The 18,898-nt window shown below is 36.1% G+C and overlaps 1 long non-coding RNA gene across 1 annotated transcript; it reads left to right on the top strand.

Moving 5' to 3' along the window:
* Positions 1-1,637: 1,637 nt before the first annotated feature.
* On the top strand, positions 1,638-14,496 carry LOC130927519 (uncharacterized). The gene is made up of 3 exons (XR_009066448.1): positions 1,638-1,716; positions 3,334-3,425; positions 14,389-14,496. It is a non-coding gene; the product is annotated as an uncharacterized LOC130927519 (long non-coding RNA).
* Positions 14,497-18,898: the final 4,402 nt, after the last annotated feature.

Genomic DNA, 18,898 nt, shown 5'->3' with positions numbered 1-18,898 from the left:
AGCTGTGCCTGTCTCTCATTAGTTTTGGGGTTGCTGTTAAAATTGTAGCATTTATTCTTATCATTTTGTGGCAAAGAAACGTGGCAGACGGTTTTTGTGCCTTGAAATAATACAAATAATTAATAAACTAGTAATTAGATGTTTTTTGGAACAAGTAGTATTTAAAATAGTCCACCAACACACACACATACCACACTCATAATTCAGAGTGAGGACACTTCTGGCTCAAGAGTGAGGTGAAAATGCTATTTTCTTCTCATCTGAGATTTCATCCAAGGTTAGCGGAGTGAGAAAGAGTTTACCACATGATGTGTTATTACTCTGCCCCACAGTTACACTCTCGCCGAAAAGGTGGAATATTGAGTTCTCTACCTGTCTTTCTTCCACTGGGGAGTTTTGATACCCTAAAACAGGTGAAGTGATCTTTTTTGTGGACCACATTGTAGTTAGGGTTTGCTTCGGAGGGCCATTATGTTGGCCAACCCATATGAATATTTAACTTATTTGTCTTCCATTGGGCAGCACTAGACATCCAATTCATTTTGACTGACTTGACTACCGTAACTTTCGCACTATAAGGCACATCTGACACGAAAATGACATTTGTTCATAGATAAGCTGGACTATATGCTGCAGCTGTCCTCACTGTATTATGGGATATTTATACCAAAAGATATTAACACTTTATTTGACAGCTCATCATACGACTGTCATAAGACCAAATGAACCACCATGAACAACATGGTGCTTCAAGAATCTTCATTTGACCATCATTGCTCCCCTGGGGGAGAAAGTCAACCTCTGCTGCCACCTGCTGTTAACACTGTTGTTGTCCAACATGCCTCATAGCATGCATTGCAGCGCTACAGATATACATATATAACAATCAAAATTCATGTTCCGTGCTAATTATTTCTTCAGTTACTGATCCAGTTTTTTCCATTAATTGCTAGTTATGGTATTTGGTAAAACTTTATTTGACAGTGGCACAATAAGACTGTCATTTGACAATCATAATTATGATATGACACTGTCATAAGCATCAATGAATGCTGATATCAGATGTCATTTGGTGTAATCCGGCAAATTATTTCACTTTTGAATTAATGTAAAAGTGCTGAGCTGGACATAAATGGAGTTAGCGACATACTTTGCCAGATGACACTTAATGACAGTTGTCATTAGCATTCAGTAATGCCCATGATAGTGTCAAATAAAGTGTTATCTATTAATTTACCTATCAAGTTACTGATTATTAGGAAAAAAGTAGCGGCTTATAGTCCGAAAATTACGGTAATTGATTAGCAAATAAACTGTTATCCATTTTAATCGTCAGTAAACTGCTTAGACATTGTCGACCTTAAAACAGTTCAAAGTTTTTTCTGTATTTGAGCCCCTTAAAAATTTTTTGGGGTCATTTTTATTTCTGTCATGGTTTTAGTTTGGTTCTGTGCCCTAGTGTGTCCTGTCAATGTGATTACCCATTGATTTAACCTGCCATGGCCTGTTCCTTGTGTGTTGACCAATCCGCTGTATCTTGTGTGACCCACCTGTTCTTCATTGTTTCGTTACCCCTTCTATGTGAATTTAAGCTCCCTGTTTTCTTTCAGTCCTTGTTGCGTCATTGTCAATTTATTGTCTGTCCCAGTGTCTATTGCAGTGTCTAAGCCCTTCGTATTCCTGTGCTCTCGTACTGCTTGGTTTCTGATTTTCAAAGTAAGTTTTAATGAGCATCTTTGCTTTTAGGCTCCCATTGTCTTTTGTTTATACTTTGTTTTTGTTAACTTCAATTAAAGCATTTTTTTAGTTATATCCACCACCGTACCTTGCTTCCCTGTTGTTTTCCTGCAATTGGGTCCACCTCACCTGCCCGCCTAATTTTTCCCCCCCATAAAAAAGTGGTGGGGAAACAGTACTTTTTATATACTGTTTTTAATTTAAAAAAAAAAAAAAAAGTATTTTTTCCTTATTTGTTTCATTTAATCCTTTATTTGTCTTAGTCAAGTTTATTTAAAAAGAAAAAAACTAATCGTTGAAGATTTTTATTATTTTTTTTCCATTTCATTTCAACAGGGAAAGTCCATATTTTATTTTTCTAAATTTGTACTTACAATATTTTGTTACAAAGGGGAGAAAAAGTTTTGGATTATGTACATTTTACATTTTATCTTTGCAAAAACATGCATGTGATTTACTTACATAGGCCAAACAAAATTTTTGGGGGGGTATGATTATTCACCACACCGCCTGTAATACGTAGACGTCGGACAAAGTGGAATGTGAATGAATTCTGAACGGGATATTTGCCCTTTTTTGTGGCTTTGAATTATGGCTCAGGTGTAACATGATTCATGTAGACTACCAAAGAAAATGGACATGTAGTTGGATTAAAATGATTGATTAAACATGGCAAAAATAATATGTAATATATGTATATGGACCAGGGAGGGTATCCATGTACAGTACAGATTTGGGACCATGCCTTAAGCTTGGAAAGAGAATGAAACGGTAACCCTTTTGGCATTAAGGAGATTCAACAAAGCACAGGACTTTCTATTTTTAAGAAAAGACTATCTTGACCAGCCAACTACCTGTAGGGAGTGCAGATAGAGACAGATGGGAAGATGGAGGGTATAAAATCAATAAACACTCAACATAGAGCCAAATGCAATAAAATGGGAACTATGAGAGGAGTAAATGCATTCATAAGAAATACGCCTGGAAATAATGTGTTCTGTTTAACTCTCTGGCTGCGATTGACGGCGATAGACGTCCAATCCAATTGAAGTGGGCTTGCAGCAAATGAAAAGATGTTCAGTCACTGCTACCCTTGCTAACCAATGGATTGGATGTGTACTACAAATAAAATTATTAAAATTTACGGCAAGAGGAAAAGAGCCACTTGATTGGACGTTTATCGTAGTCATTGGTAGCCAAAAACTTTTATTTTTATTTTATTTTTTTGGTCAAAACCATCCCTATAAACACAGATGAGAACTGTAATATGCATGCCAGTCCATTAGTTGGTGCTAAGTCAAGAAATATGTACCAGCTGCATGTCCTAGAGAAAACTTTAAAACCCTTCGTGGGTGTACTGCTTGATGTTTGTTTGATGTATAAGATGACTTTGGCAAGCAACCTGACCCATATGTGCGTACTTCACTATGTGTGAGACTACATAAGCACTACTACAAGACTGTGCCCCATCATTATGCCAGTTTTGAGTGTAACCATGCATGCCAAGACTGAACGTTTTTCCATCCAGGATGTTCTTTCAGGTGAAAAAAAAAAATCCCAGTTTTAACAGTTTGTTTTTTCATCATATATGTCCAGTGTTTATCTGTGGATTTTGCATGTTCTTCCCGTGTCTGCGTGGGTTTTCTCCCGGTGTCCTTGTCTCCTCCCACTTCCCAAAAGCAATCATGGTAAGTGGATCAAACATACTTACGTATGCATGACTGTGAGTGTGGAAAACAGTGGTTGACTTAGTTTTTACACATGCAATGGTTTAGAAAGGTGTATTTACTTTACGATTTTATTTTACATAAAATGGAAAGGAATCAGGACTTAAACCTCAGAAGTCCCACTTGATTTTCGTCTTTTCACTGGAGTTCAAATAAAAGTCGAGTTATTGTTCCGCTGCCACAAGTGTGCTTAAAATTGAAATTTTATCCTGAAAATTGCAATGGTTTATTCATTTTCTTTCTGATCAAATAGTCTCTTCTGTTGGACTGAAGGGTAACCTTTTTTTTTTTTTTTTTTTTTTTTTTTTTTTTAACGTCCATCATTGCTTCAATATTCCTCTTACAAACTCCATTACATATTTGCTCTGGAAACTTTAATCATAACTGAGTGTGTGGTTTTGCAATTTCGTAATGTGAGGAGACTTGACTGCAAAGCTGCAGTCAGTCAAAAATTATTATTTAGCCGACAACTGATCCTATGAATCATGAGCAATTTGTTGTCCCTTGGCGGTTTGATGACCCTTATTCCTTCATTGGTGTGTGGAGTTTAATGTCTTCACACAGCAGTCTAGTCTCTGTAGGTGACTCAACATGTGTGGAGCATCTCACCGATAACAAAGAGGTTAATTAGTTCATTAAAAATACATGCACCCCCCCCCCCCCCACACACACACACAGATATAGTTCAAATGCCTTCATCTTTAACCTATTGGTTGCCCTGAATGATCACGGCTACGCTTCCCAGTCAAAATGGATTGGAAATCTAGTGCCGTCAGTGGCAGTGAAAGATGAGCATTTACAGCCAGTCCTTCCAGTTTAAATGAATTGGGCGTCTACCATCGTTAATGACAGCCAAAGAGTTAAAAGGTTAGAAACCCCCTTGATCTAAGCATTTAAGCGGAATCGTGTTCATTAAAGGGAAGACACACAGAATTTTATTTTTCCTAATGTGTAAGTGTTGAAAATTTTAAAAAAGGACACCATTTCCTGGAACTACGCAAAATAGCTATCATCAGATATTCTTAAATGTGAATATTAATTTAGCCAATCGACTGACACTATTAGAGTGTATCAGATTTTCCCGCTTATTCGTCACACATTGGCTACCCTCTGTCTCACAAGTGATTACTGGGATAAAAACAAGCTTTAATGGACCCAGGAAGTGAAATGGGCTTCATCTGAATCTCAGAGAAATGTGGACAACAGCAACAGATTGGACGTAAAGTGAAAATGTAAAGAGTGTATGCCTATTTTTTTACAATAGCTACTTTTGACCTGTTTTGCGTGAATCACAGTTTATGTGCTGAACACGCATCGCGTGACTGATGTCGTACTTGTTACACAATGACGGCCCTCATAAGCGATGTCATTTTTGGGATTTAAACATTAGTTTCTTCATTATCAGAGGTCTACACGATTTGCGTACTTACCATATTTTCCACAATATAAGGCGCACCTTCAATAAACGGCCTATTTTAAAACTGTTTTCATTTAAATGGCGCACCACATTATTAAGGGGCATTAGTAGTCATGATTGGGGTTGTGTTATGCATCCACCAGATGAAGCTGCCCTAAAAGGAATGTCATGCCATGATTAGCCAATATTGATCGGAAAATACGGTAAGTACTTTGTGCAACTGTCTTTTACCTGTTGGCAGGGGTGTCCACACTATAGAGCTCTACACGATTTGCATACTTAAGTACTTTGTGCAACCGTCTTTCACCTAATGGTCAATCATGGGTTGTGTATTGCTTTAAGGAACTATTTAAACTATGGTTTTAATTTTGTTTTAGGTTTTCAAACATAATGCAGCCCGCTGCCCAGTTTTTATTGGTCTGCAGCAAATCATGAAAATATCATGAACAAAACTTGAGTTCTGCCTTGTTTCACTTCTCAGCTTTAACACTAAATGTAGAGAGTCACTCAGTTTCTTTCACCTAACCTAACAAGGCAAACTTCAATGAACAAATTTGTCTTTTTAGACACTTTGTCCTACCTTGGCTGATGGCCTATACTGTATACGGTACTTCAATGACCATATTAATGGGTTTTCATATCAGAACATTAAAAAGTGATATCCACTGTATTGAGTACCTGTGATTGGCTGGTTCAGGGTGTACACCGCTTCCTGCATTGGCTCCGGCACTCCCACGACTCTTGTGAGGATAAGCAGTTCGAAAGATGAATGAATGGATGGATGTAGTGAGTAGTGTATTTTATGTCTTAGTCACATTTTTCAACTAGAAAAAAAACTCGTAGCTAGAGTGTGTTTCATCCTTTTGTTGTGATAAATAATACTAACGCAAGCACATTCGACTTATCAGATCCAAGTGTGCCTGATAGCATACATGGTGCTTATTCAAGCGTAAGCAAAATTATTTAAAAGTGTCAAGATGAGGCACCAAGGCATGGATGATGACATATACTGTAAGAGTTTCTAACTCAGGTTTGTTGTTTGTTGACCATGTCACAGTCCTATACATTACATTTGTTCTGTGCTGGTTGTTAGGTTGAATTAAAAAGTATTACCGATAAAATTGACAAAAGAGCTGTAAATTAGAAAAGAAGAATTTGTAATTGGAGAATTATTCATTTTTTAAATTCTTTGTCAGTTTTTGCAGTTAGATAAAAATATTGCTGCTCCTTCCTTAATACACAAGAAAATTGTGTTAGATTGATCATTATACACGCTAATCAACTCTTTCAGTGCCATTGACGATGGCGTCATGTGGCTCATTTCATCCTGTTATGTGAATTTATACTTGTTCTTCACTAGTAAACATCTAATTGTTCTAATCTATTCGTTCATTCACTGCTATTTCTCCCAATTCAAATGTATTAGACGTCTATGACTGTCAATAACACTAAAAGAGTTAATAAACACTATTATCTCACTTTAATCCAAAGCAGGATGTGGGGTAACAAGCTTTCAGTTATATTTAGGTTTAAAGAGCATACGACACGAGAAAAAAAGTCTTAAATGGCATTATTATGTGAATTAGAATCATATTTTGAGACGATTCGACTATATACAACAATTTAGCAAAGCGCAGATGACGAGAAATTTGTCTTTTAATCTGCCAGTTAGCCACGCCTACCATTATAGGGCTTTAGCGTCCCCAACAGGTGGATGACGTCAGCGGTAGACTGGGCTCATCGGTTTTACTATTCAGCCTATTGAGGGGGAATTGTTCAGAACGAGGAAAACGCGACGAAGAGAGCCGCAAAATGTCATTGTTTCAGTCTCTCTACTCCAATATTTTTACAGGATATTCTTTTTATCCAAGTATTTTTCCCCAATAGTTATATAAATGGCTTGAGAAGGACCAGTCAGCCCGTCGAGGGGGAACTATTCACAACGAGGAAAACGCGATGAAGAGAGCTGCAAAATGTCATTGTTTCTGTCTCTTTACTTCAATATTTTTACAGGATATTCTTTTTATCCAAGTATTTTCCCCAATTGCTAAATAAATGGCAAATAACAGTCTTGTGCTAAATGGAATATGAAATAATAAAAATTCATTTATTCAAGACGACATGGCAAAATTACTCCATAAAATGGTCAAAACTGTCGACTTCACCTTTACTGTCGCACCTCCCGAACGATATTTTATGACACCTAAATCGGACATATGTGTTTGACGTATATGTTTCCCTTCCCCGGCTTCGGCGAATGTAAACAAACCAGAAGGAGTGACAGCTAGCCGACATGCTAACCCGAACCGAGTGATGTTTCAAAGTCTTCGAAGCGGAAAATCACACATAACTAGCCTGGATTATTTGACATGACGACCCGGTTGTCGATTGTCTTTGCGGATCGGCATACCGCCCGGCGGAGAGCAATTTACAGTTCGTTCCCGGAGGAGGGTGGCTGGAGTTGTTGTGCAGCTAACGTGCTGCTAATGAGCATGAGGAGAGCTTTTTACATGCCTATCAATGATCAAACGTAAGTAGTCCTTTATTTAAAGGAAGTTTGTAGTGTTTACTTCGCTGTATTCGTATTTGACATAATACAAAACAAGATGTTTACTCTCTTCCTCGTAAGTCCAATGGTCCCACAGTAAATATCCACAGTGAATGGGAACCTTTTGAAACTCCAAAAAGGCACATACGCCTCTCCCGCATACAGAATGATTTTTCTGCAGCCGTTTGGCTGGCGTGATGCGAAAAATAAATGTATTAATCCGCAAAATCAGCTGAATCCTTCGTCCTCATACACAACAGTACACTGCATAGTAAAGAGGACGTCTTCTACCGTACACGTCACAGCGCCCTCCTCCTCAATGCAAGACCGAAGCCGGAAGTCACTCATTTTCATGGCGCGGGATTAAAAAAACTAAATAAATATAGTGATCGCTTCCACACACATCCAAGCGGTCCATATTATTCAGGGGCATAAAATACCCCGTGTATTATGAAATAAACATGCTTTTTCGTGTCACATGCACTTTAAAGTTAAAATGGTTAAAAGTAGAATATTTTGCATTTCTATTTGAAGCCATGCATAAGGCAAAATTGCTGAAGTATTATGTATTGCACATCATTGTCTAGTTTTATTCCATTCTGTCTCAAATTTTAATATGGAGGAACACTATAGTTTACCTTCTGCATGCTCAATCAGAAGTGTTGACAGTTTCTATTTTCACACTTTGTGGAAAGCGATTCTCAATGAAACACGTCTAAGCAATTGTTTTATTAGCAAGAACCTTTGGACCGGTTAGTGTATCTAGTGTCAAATAATACAGTTGAAGATAAATGATAATGTACTGTAGGTTTCCATCCAAACACATGGATTTGAAGGTAGGAATTGAGAGGAAAGACAACTATCTTTTTTTTTTTTTTTTACATTTCATTCAACCGCTATGAGTCACAACATTAGTAATAGATCCCTCTCTTTGGGAATTATTTGCTAGAATAATGATTTCTGCTGTATATTTACATATTTTCAAAATGTGGGTTTCAAATGACAACCAAATCCTTTAATTCATAACCTTGCAGTGTTTTATGTGTTCTACTTTTTAGATGTCATACAAATGAGGTGAAGTGGAGGACTGGGTTTTGTCAATTTTAACACAGAAATGTTTATTGTTTAAATGTATGTAGAAAAGTTCACTTGGACTTTTGTTTGGATCTTCTATGACTGATGTTTGGCAAGAAAGAGCACTGAGTGAAGATGTAGGCCAGGAACGTCAAACCGGTGGAACCAGGGGCTAGATTGTGTCATTCTGTGTGGCCTGCGAAAGTAAGTCATATGCATACTAAGGTTCTATGACAGCAAGTGACTTTAAAATGATAGCAGACCATATTTTGTACACAAATCCACCCAAACTCACATCAAAGGTTTAATGATTAAATTAGATCCTAATTAGTCATCAGCTCTCAACCTCCTTGCCCTTGCCCATTAAAAATATCCAAACAGAAGATGTTGTCACAACAGGAATGAACAGCATATTTTTGAAGTCTTTTAGCATGCTATTTTCTTGTTGCGGCGTAACCTTTCTGTCATTCTGTCAATATGTACCACCTAGCACAGCACTAGAAAGCTAGACATGATTATCAATTGTGGTTGTGATGTAAAAATTGGAATTACTGAAAAAACTCGACTTTCCCTGATGCATTGTTTTGAGTGGAATAACTATGATATGATAAAAAGAAAAAAAGAAAAAAACGGCTAGATTTGAGAGCCAAATTTTTCTACATGTAAAATTACATTAGTGCAGTCACTATCATGCATTGTGCAATACATTTTTACAATAATCTTAAAGGGACTATAAAGAGTTTGTCACTTTTATATTCGCGACTTCTAACTGCGGACTAAAACGAAACTGCCACCCGTGTCACCCTCATGCATGGCGGGCATGCTTGTACCAGCACAAACATAAAGCAATAAGCGTTTGGCCCATTAGCTCAGCACCAGAAATGTAAAAATAGCAAACGTGATTGTTTACTGATAGTAACAAGTGTTTTTGCTAAGCGGAGACGAGGCGAAGGCTCAGTCAAACAGTGCTGTTGCCGCGGGGGCTTGCATGGACATGCAAAGATGAGCAAAGATGTGCGTTAGCACAGACTGTTAGACTTGAAACGCTCTCTATTGAAGGAAAGAAAAATACTTTATGTGGCAGTCTCAGTTAAAATGTCAGGGCTCTGTGTACTCATCTGGGCACTGGTGGAGCATGCATGGAATAGAAAAGTATTTTAAATTGATTCTGTATGGGCCTTTTAAGACATTTGTTTTAATTGTGGTCCTACAGGAGGTGTTTTTGAATTTTCATCAAGAAAAGTGTTTTCATTTTTTTACCTATTAATTTCTCCCCCATTTTATCACAAAACTTTAATTTTCTTTGTTTTTTAATTAAATCCCAAAACATAAAAATGAATACTAAGAGCAAGTTTATGTTAAAAAGCTGAATGGATAAAACATAAAAAATAAATAAATAAAACATAATAAAAAAAATAAAACTGATAAAAGACGATATGCTTTTCCTTTTTTCAATTAAAAGAAAACACATTTTAATTAAAAAAAAAGACAAGTATTTATTTTTTTCCTTTTTTAACAAAAAAGATAATAAAAAATGCTCTAATAGGCTCTAAAAAATAATTTTGAAAATTTTTAGGTCAACAATGTCTCTATACAATGCAGAAAACTATGAAAAAATAGCTGTCAGTTCATTCGCTAAACACGTAATTGACGATTAGTCAGCTAACCCTGGCAGCCTCAATTTCACTGCCATTGATGGTACTAGTTGCATCAGTGCCTCTCTATTTCATATATTTTTAATAAATGTTTTTTAACACAATACTTGAACCTGAAGCTACCTCTCTCTGATATAAGCCATTAAATGGATATTACAGTTTAGAAATACTGATGAGAGATGAGAAAAGATTAAGTTAAATGAGCTTTTTCTAATTAAAGCCAAAAATTGGAATACTGCTCTCAGTGGTATACTCTGGCTCCCCCCTTGCTTCTGCCCACTTCTATTCTTTTCACACACAATGGTGGCGCAGAGTGTGAGCAGCAGGGCAGTAGGTCTCAAAGGCTTAATCTTGCTGCTTGCAAGGTACAGCCATAAAACTGACAGTCTAACTAATTATCCCTAAAATTACAACATCTTAATGTTCATGCTCATAGCCTTGTTGTGTGTATGTCTATGTGTGTGCATGTTATGAGGAACTGTTCATTAAGCAAGCAGCTGGAGATGGTCCCCTGCATGTACAGTAGAGTGGAGAACAGATGCGTTGTACCTCATTGTTCAGGTTCTTCGGCTTTATTAACATTAACCAAACAAAGAAACAAGCAGGAAGACCTTTTTTCAAAATATGTTGACATATTGTGAGCAGAAAAATACATTTTTTTAACACATTTATACCCCAAAACTTTAGTTTGTTGCCAGGTAGTTTTCTGACCCTTCGTGTTTTCATAGCTGAGATATCGTACCCTTATGTGAACCTGTGAAGGTATGTTTTAGCTTTAGTTTTCTATGACAGTCGATAGGCAATATGATAAGAACTGCACAAATAGTATTTACTACTGATTCACATCTGTGCTAAGATACAAATGCCCTGTCGGAAAGCAGACACAAGATTACTACAATAACATAAGATTTACTCTAATCTCATTCTGCTCCTGACAAAATATCACAATGATATGCCACGGCCGACCTGGTTCAAAATATCACAATGATATGCCACGGCCGACCTGGTTGTGATCATTACAAAAAAAAAAAAAAAATGTCAGACACTTTGGGTTTAGTCAGAGCATCACAGATCTACTGATGTATTATGTTTAAAAACACTGACCACTTCATGTTGTAAAAATATTAAGATTTTTATACATACTATATCTCTTTTTCATTTTACAGTGGTATAAAAAAGTATCTGAACCTTTTGAAATTTCTCACATTTCTGCATAAAATCACCATCAAATGTGATCTGCTCTTTGTCAAAATCACACAGATGAAAAAAAGTGCTTTAAAATCACCCAAACATTTATGGGTTTTCATGTTTTAAAGAGGATAGTATGCAAACAATGACAGAAGGTGGGAAAAATAAGTAAGTGAACAATCACATTTAATATTTTGTGGAACCCACTTTTTCAGCAATAAATTCAACTAGACGCTTCCTGTAGCTGCAGATCAGTCTGGCACACCGATCAGGACTAATCTTGGCACATTGTTCTATACAAAACTGCTGTAGTTCAGTCAGATTCCTGGGATGTATGGCATCTTTAGGTCACACAACAGCAGCTCAATGGGGTTCAAGTCTGGACTATGACTTGGCCACTCCAGAAGGTGTATTTTGTTCTTCTGAAACTATTCTGAAGTTGATTACCTTCTGTGTTTTGGATTATTGTCTTGTTGCAGCATCCATTCTCTTTTTAGCTTCAACTGTATGACAGACGACCTCAGGTTTTCCTGCAAAACTTCCTGATAAACTTTTGAATTCAATACATTCTTCCATTAATGATAGCAAATTGTCCAGGCCGTGAGTTAGCAAAATAGTCCGAAATCATTATGCTCCCTCAACCATGCTTCACGGTGGGGATGAGGTGTTGATGTTGTTGAGCTGTTCCATTTTTACTCCACACATGATGTTGTGTGTGTTGTGTGATGAAACTTTGGTTTCATTGTTCCACAAAATATTTTGCCAAAACTTCTGTGAAGTGTCCAAGTGCCTTTTTGCGAACATTAAATGAGCAACAATGTTTTTTTTTTTAGACAGCAGTGGCGTCCTCCATGGAGTCCTCCCATGAACACAATTCTTGGCCATATTTTTACATATAGTTGATGTGTGAGATATTGGACTGTGCCAGTGATTTCTGCAAGTCTTTAGCAGACACTCTAGGGTTCATTTTTGCCTCTCTGAGTATTCTGTGCTGAACTCTTGATGCCATCTTTGGTGGATGGCCACTCCTTGGGAGAGAAGCAACAGTGCCCAACTCTCTCCATTTGTAGACAACTTCTCTGACTGTCAAATGATGAACATCCAGACTTTTAGAGAGGGTTTTGTATCCTTTCCCAGCTTTATACAAATCAACAATCCTTCCGTCTTAAAACAGCTCTTTATACTGAGCCATGATGCACATCAGATGCTTCTCATCAAGACAATTCTTACCAGGTGTGTGTTTTATACTGGGCAAGACAGCTTTAAACCACTAATTAGTGAAGGGGCACACACCTGACTAAAATTTTTTGGTAAAAATTGGTTTTAATTGCTATTTAACTCTCCTGAGACAGAAGGTTCACTTACTTATTTTCCCACCTTCTGTCATTGTTTGCATGCTATCCTCATTAAAATATGAAAACCTATAAATGTTTGGGTGGTTTTAGTTAAAGCAGACAGTGTTTTTACATCTGTGTTATTTTGAAAAAGATCAGATCACATTTGATGGTGATTCTATGCAGAAATGTGAGAAATTCCAAAATGTTCAGAGACTTTCTCATACCACTGTGTGTCAATCTTGTTTTAATCAACATTTTATTAATTGATAATTGTATTTACGTCGACCAGTGACAAGCACATTTTAAATTCACCGCTGAAGGATGAAAGGAGCCACATGATTTGACGTCCATCCTTGTCAATGGTGCTGAAAAAGTTAAACAAATCCATTTTGAAAATATATTCACTGTAACAAGGCATTATTTTAATACACTGCAATTATGGATAATAAAGTGCTTACTGGAACATGGAAATTTTCATCTCAAATTTTTATTTTTCACTCAAAGCAGAAACTGTCACACTATTCTAGTAATGTCCTGAAGTCATTTAATGGCCCAGTTTGTTGGTGATTTCATTGAGCGTATGAATACTTAATAAGAATCAAATAAGGTTTAGGGGCAGATTTCTTTTGAAATTCCATCTCATTCCCCAAGAATTTTTTTTGTAAAATACTGTGCCTGAAGACAAATTAATCTGTCAGTGTGTAACTTGTATACTGTGGAAAAGAGAGAGTTGTGAATACACTCAAGATTGAAAAGAATAATGGTAGATTGAAAATAGATGGACATGTGATTGATGGATTTCAGGGGCCAGTAGAGGAGGACCACTGTCTTCAACAATGTTATTGCCATGGATGTGCCATTTCATTTTCTGGGAAAAGTGGTTCAACTAGCAAGTGAGATCATTCTGTAGAATAAAAGATAGAAATGTATCAGATGACGTGAGAAAATGTATTTGACTTTTTTTTTTTGTCTTTTGTTTTTTTTCGCTCTCAGAGTTTACTAGGTGTGTTATAGTGACACCGGGCCATTGTCGACTCTCAGCTCAAACAGTGTGTTTGACAGAGGTTTTGGGCAGAAATGGTCTCTTTGTGAATCTCGACAACCTAAGCCAGTGAAGTAAATGAATGTGGGAGCAGGTGGTTGGACAGCAAGATGAGGATGATTTGTTACAGGTGTGTGGTCGAATGTCTTGCTGTCATCATCACATTCTGTGGATGACATGGCACCATCTTTTGTTGACACGTCCTCTGACCAGAAGAAAGGGCAAGGAGAGGGCATGAAAAAAATTGTGTGAAATAGAAAATTACAATTTCCTTTACACTGGTCCTCACAGTGTTGGGGGGGAAAGTAGGAGGGCCCGTGCACATTCCCGAGTAAAATCCCCCCATCCCGTTATTAAGGCTGCATCATCACACGAGTGGTTAGATCAAGAAGCAAACATATAAGACTGAGTTGATTTACTGAATTTATTAAACAAAAAGAGCAAGCATTGAAAAAAAACACACAAAAAGAGTGGGGGGAAAAAAGTAACAACAGCACGAAAAAATAAAAATTTACACATGACAAAGGAAACCTACTAGAACAGGACATACAGTGTGCTTACAATAAATAAAATATGGATTAACTAACGGCAGGATTGAATAACACTGCAATGCACAAGAAAGTAGCAAACTGCAAACTCATCCTCATCTTCCTGTCTTCGCAGCATCTAAAATATCCTGCTTGAAGAATAATCAGCAGCAGGTGCTAAGCAGATCCAACCTGCTTACACACTACAAGGAACTTCAAGACAAAAGAAAAAATACACATCTACACACAGGAAATGAGGGGGAAAAAAGCAGGATGTGATGCGCATTCCCTGAAAATTCGTATAAAATGATGTAACCTAATGGATCAGTAATTTTTGCTACATTTTAATTTATTGGCTGCCATTGATGGCAACAAACGTTCAATCCATTTGTACTTAGCAGTGACATAAAAAGTCTACACAGCCCTGTCCAAATGCAGAATTTATGTAATTTAAAAAACAATAATTTCTAAACTTTTTCCACCATTAATTTGACCTACAACCTGTACAATTCAATCTATATTTTGATAACTTCTTATTATATAGAACTAATTTGATTAATTACATAAAGATGTGATCATGCTCATAATGCAGGGTAGGGCCTTAACACATCATCACATAGCTCTTATTAATTAAGTGAGTGAAAATGCTAGCTAATCTAATTATATGCATTAACATTTTCCAATGTCTGAGCGAGTGCAGGCACATTGTTGAAAGCTCTGATGGGGTTTGCATCTGCTGTGTGCTTTATGAAACACTTTGGCTGTCTGACCTCAACTGATTTGCTGTGACATCTGGATGCAATATGAGCTCAGAAGCATATAAACTGTATACCGTATACAGTACAAGTAAATATACATGAGCAGACAAAAAAAGAATATGAGCAAACAATTTAAACTTTTTTAATTATACAATTGTTGCTGCTTGTAAATGTTTGTAAATATGCTGATTCACAAAATCAATTCTACAAACAGTGGACCGGAATCTAAATTTGACAAGGTCAACTTTTGACTTGGGAAAAGACACAATTTTTAACAGATATTCCCAACTTTAAATAATGAAAACAAATTTGATTTATTCAAGGACTTTATTAGTTAAGTAGTTAACTCTAATACAAAGCCAATTGTCATTCAAGAACAACACAAATTTAAATACATAGGCACTAAAAAAAAAACAAACTATTATTAGTTTCACTTTTTAAAATTATTTTATTATTAATTCATTGGCTCCCAATTGACGGTGATGGGTTTTTTTTATACATTGACTACGCAGTAATTTTGTTTGTTGTTGTTACAACACTCAAACTAAGGAACCACATCAACAACTTTCCAAGTTATCTACTGGCTTTAATGTCCAGTTAGGGGCTTTGTAATGAATTGATCATGATTCATCGCATATTAGTTGAATTACTATTTTTGTCCCAAATTATTAAAAGCTACATTTTTTTCAACTGGAAGGATTTTCGTGGATGGATGAATAAAATTGCATGTCAATTCAAAACAATGGACAAGCAATCTGAGTAATTAACAATTATCTGTATTTAACGTGCCGTTTTTGAACTTTCTCTTTCCTCAGAGGATGCCCTAAACCAACAAAGTGCACATATTTCTTTTTTTCATATAAGACTCAGAAAAATGAATGATTATTTGAGGGGCCTAAAGCTCCTGATTAAGAAAGTAAGAAAAAAAATGGGTGTGAATTAAAAATTACTAACACATTATACTGTACATTTTTAGCAAGTTTTTTTTTTTTTTCTATTTTCTATATATGGCATAAAAATCTCAGGTGACTTGAAGTTCTGCTCTGAGACCCCCAATTTCAAAATTGTCTCATCTGCATGTGTGATACATAATTGGAAAGCTTAAAATCTCAATTTTTCTGGATGAAGAAAATTTTTGAACAGGAGGGCATTTAAAAAAAAAAAAAAAATTAAACCTCTAAACCCAAACTCGAGGTGAAAGCATGAGAGAGCATAATTAAAGACGCCATGATATTAATGCGATATTATTGCATGCTTACCTTGTTTTGAGCCAAAGACTCCATGTATCATGTCTCACCAAGTGTCAAGACACAGTTGTGAATGGCCACAGCTGGACTTTTTGGGTATTTTATAGGTGAAACATGATAATATAACAAGGGTCGCAATGCAGAAATAGCAGACATCAAGGAGTGGTCAAGATTTTCTTTTTTAAATATATACCTTTTTAAACTTTTTGTTTCCCAAATTTTTCTTTTTTGGGATCAATTATTTATCATCTAAAATATCGGGGGAAATGCGACAGTAACAAAAAAAAAAATAATAATAAAAAAAAAATACAAATAAGCGAGTTATGAGGTAGATATCCATGACCTATTTAAAGACACTATTTTTTCATTGTGACGTAATTTTTTTTTAAAAGTTTAAAATATGCGAGGGAATAATTTTATTTTTTTTAAATACTAAAAATTAGACATTAATTAAGGATTCTAAGATAAAAATGATAGATATTTTAAATGATAAATATAATTTTTTTTATGGCTGGGTTGAAACAAAAGTGGTTGCACGGTGTCTGTAAAGCAGACAAATCATCAAAAAAAGTTCTGGGGCTTAACGCGCAATGAAACTGCTAAGGCAGCATATAGACATATTGTTCTATCAAACACAACAGTTCTTTTGGCTTAAAATACAGTTTATTTCAAAAAGTGGTGCAAGAGCAGAAACTGCTTTTTCAGCTTTGTGTTTTTTGCCATAATCCATGTACAGTATAATTATATATATATATATGTATATATATATATATATATAATAAAATGTGCTTATTTGAACTAATGTGCAAACCAATTTATCAAGTGTACCAGAAATGTTTGCACTGATAAAGGTTCCATGTTTGGAACATAACCTGCAATTAAAATACCTTATTTTCTTTTGTAATTGATTAATCATATTTAATTAGTTCAAGTCCCACTCCTAGTTTGTTTATTTATTAATTTATTTATTTATAAATTACCTAATTGGTTGCCATTGACGGCAATAGGAGTCTAATCAAATTGGACTGGAAATAGCACTGAGCACTGGCATAGTCAATAGCACTGAGACATGATAATTCAATGCCAACCAAACTCAAGTTTACATTGGTATTTTAGTTTTGTTTTTAACAGAAATATGGCAAATTATCACAGATCACACAATAAAGACTAACTTGTTTTGATTGTATTTAGATTTCAAAACAAAAATGCAGTCTTGTGTAATAAATCTAAACTTAATTAAATGTGCACACACACGAGCAGATAAATTGATTACCTGCACTTCTAATGGTTTTAATTAATGGAAGAAGCAGCAGCTTCACACTCCCCATACGATTCCAGGCCACTGGTGTCTCTTCATCCATCAGTGGGAAGTAGACGCCCAACTGCGGTATTCCGTGACATCAGGGCTGTTTCCTGTCAAAACACACCTACAAGATCTCTTTCACTCCATTGCCGTGCAGTGTTTCAGAGCTTTATTGTCTCAAGCCGCTGCTATTTGGCTTTTTTTTCTTTTTAAGGAATTTAACTTTGAAATCTGTTTCTCACACCTCCTTTTATTGTTAATCCTATCTCAAGCTTGTGCATATCTGACCAATCTGATCTGCAGGGATAAAAGCACACATGGCGCATTTCACGTTTAAATCCAATCAACATGTCTGAACGAACGTTTTGTTGTGATGTTTTATTTCTATTTTGAGAGAAGCATTTCATTTTAAACCTCAGCAGCTGGCATCTACTTAAAGTGGTATAGTGATATCAACAAGACATGCTTTAATCAGAAGACCACCAATCTGCTATGTTACTGACCCAGAGTGCATGAAGCAGCTTTCCTGCTCTGCTTTTTTTGTGGTAAAGGGATACTTTACACACATTGTGGTTGCAAACCAAAGTTAGACAACAACTTTCAAGGATGGTAGCTTAGTAAGCAATCAGACAGTAAGTATTTGGCTTTTCAAAATGAAGTGGTGATCACTGAGAATCAGTTTGGAATCATTGGAATGCAGCACCTTATTCATTTCTTTTGTGCATTTGTTTAAATTTATTTTATTAAATCCTGGTCATATTGTATTGTCCTATTGTAAGATTATATATACATATGTATGTATGTACAGTGCCTTGCAAAAGTATTCGGCCCCCTTGAATCTTGCAACCTTTCACCACATTTCAGGCTTCAAACATAAAGATATGAAATTTAATTTTTTTTGTCAAGAATCAACAACAAGTGGGACACAATCGTGAAGTGGAACAACATTTATTGGATAATTTAAACTTTTTTAACAAATAAAAAACTGAAAAGTGGGGCGTGCAATATTATTCGGCCCCTTTACTTTCAGTGCAGCAAACTCACTCCAAAAGTTCAGTGAGGATCTCTGAATGATCCAATGTTGTCCTAAATGACCGATGATGATAAATAGAATCCAAATGTGTGTAATCAGGTCTCCGTATAAATGCACCTGCTCTGTGATAGTCTCAGGGTTCTGTTTAAAGTGCAGAGAGCATTATGAAAACCAAGGAACACACCAGGCAGGTCCGAGATACTGTTGTGGAGAAGTTTAAAGCTGGATTTGGATACAAAAAGATTTCCCAAGCTTTAAACATCTCAAGGAGCACTGTGCAAGCCATCATATTGAAATGGAAGGAG

This window comes from Corythoichthys intestinalis, chromosome 12 (genome assembly GCF_030265065.1).
Source record: "Corythoichthys intestinalis isolate RoL2023-P3 chromosome 12, ASM3026506v1, whole genome shotgun sequence".
Taxonomy (NCBI): domain Eukaryota; kingdom Metazoa; phylum Chordata; class Actinopteri; order Syngnathiformes; family Syngnathidae; genus Corythoichthys; species Corythoichthys intestinalis.
Note: the sequence above shows the minus strand (reverse complement) of the source record. Positions and strands in the feature narration are given on the sequence as shown.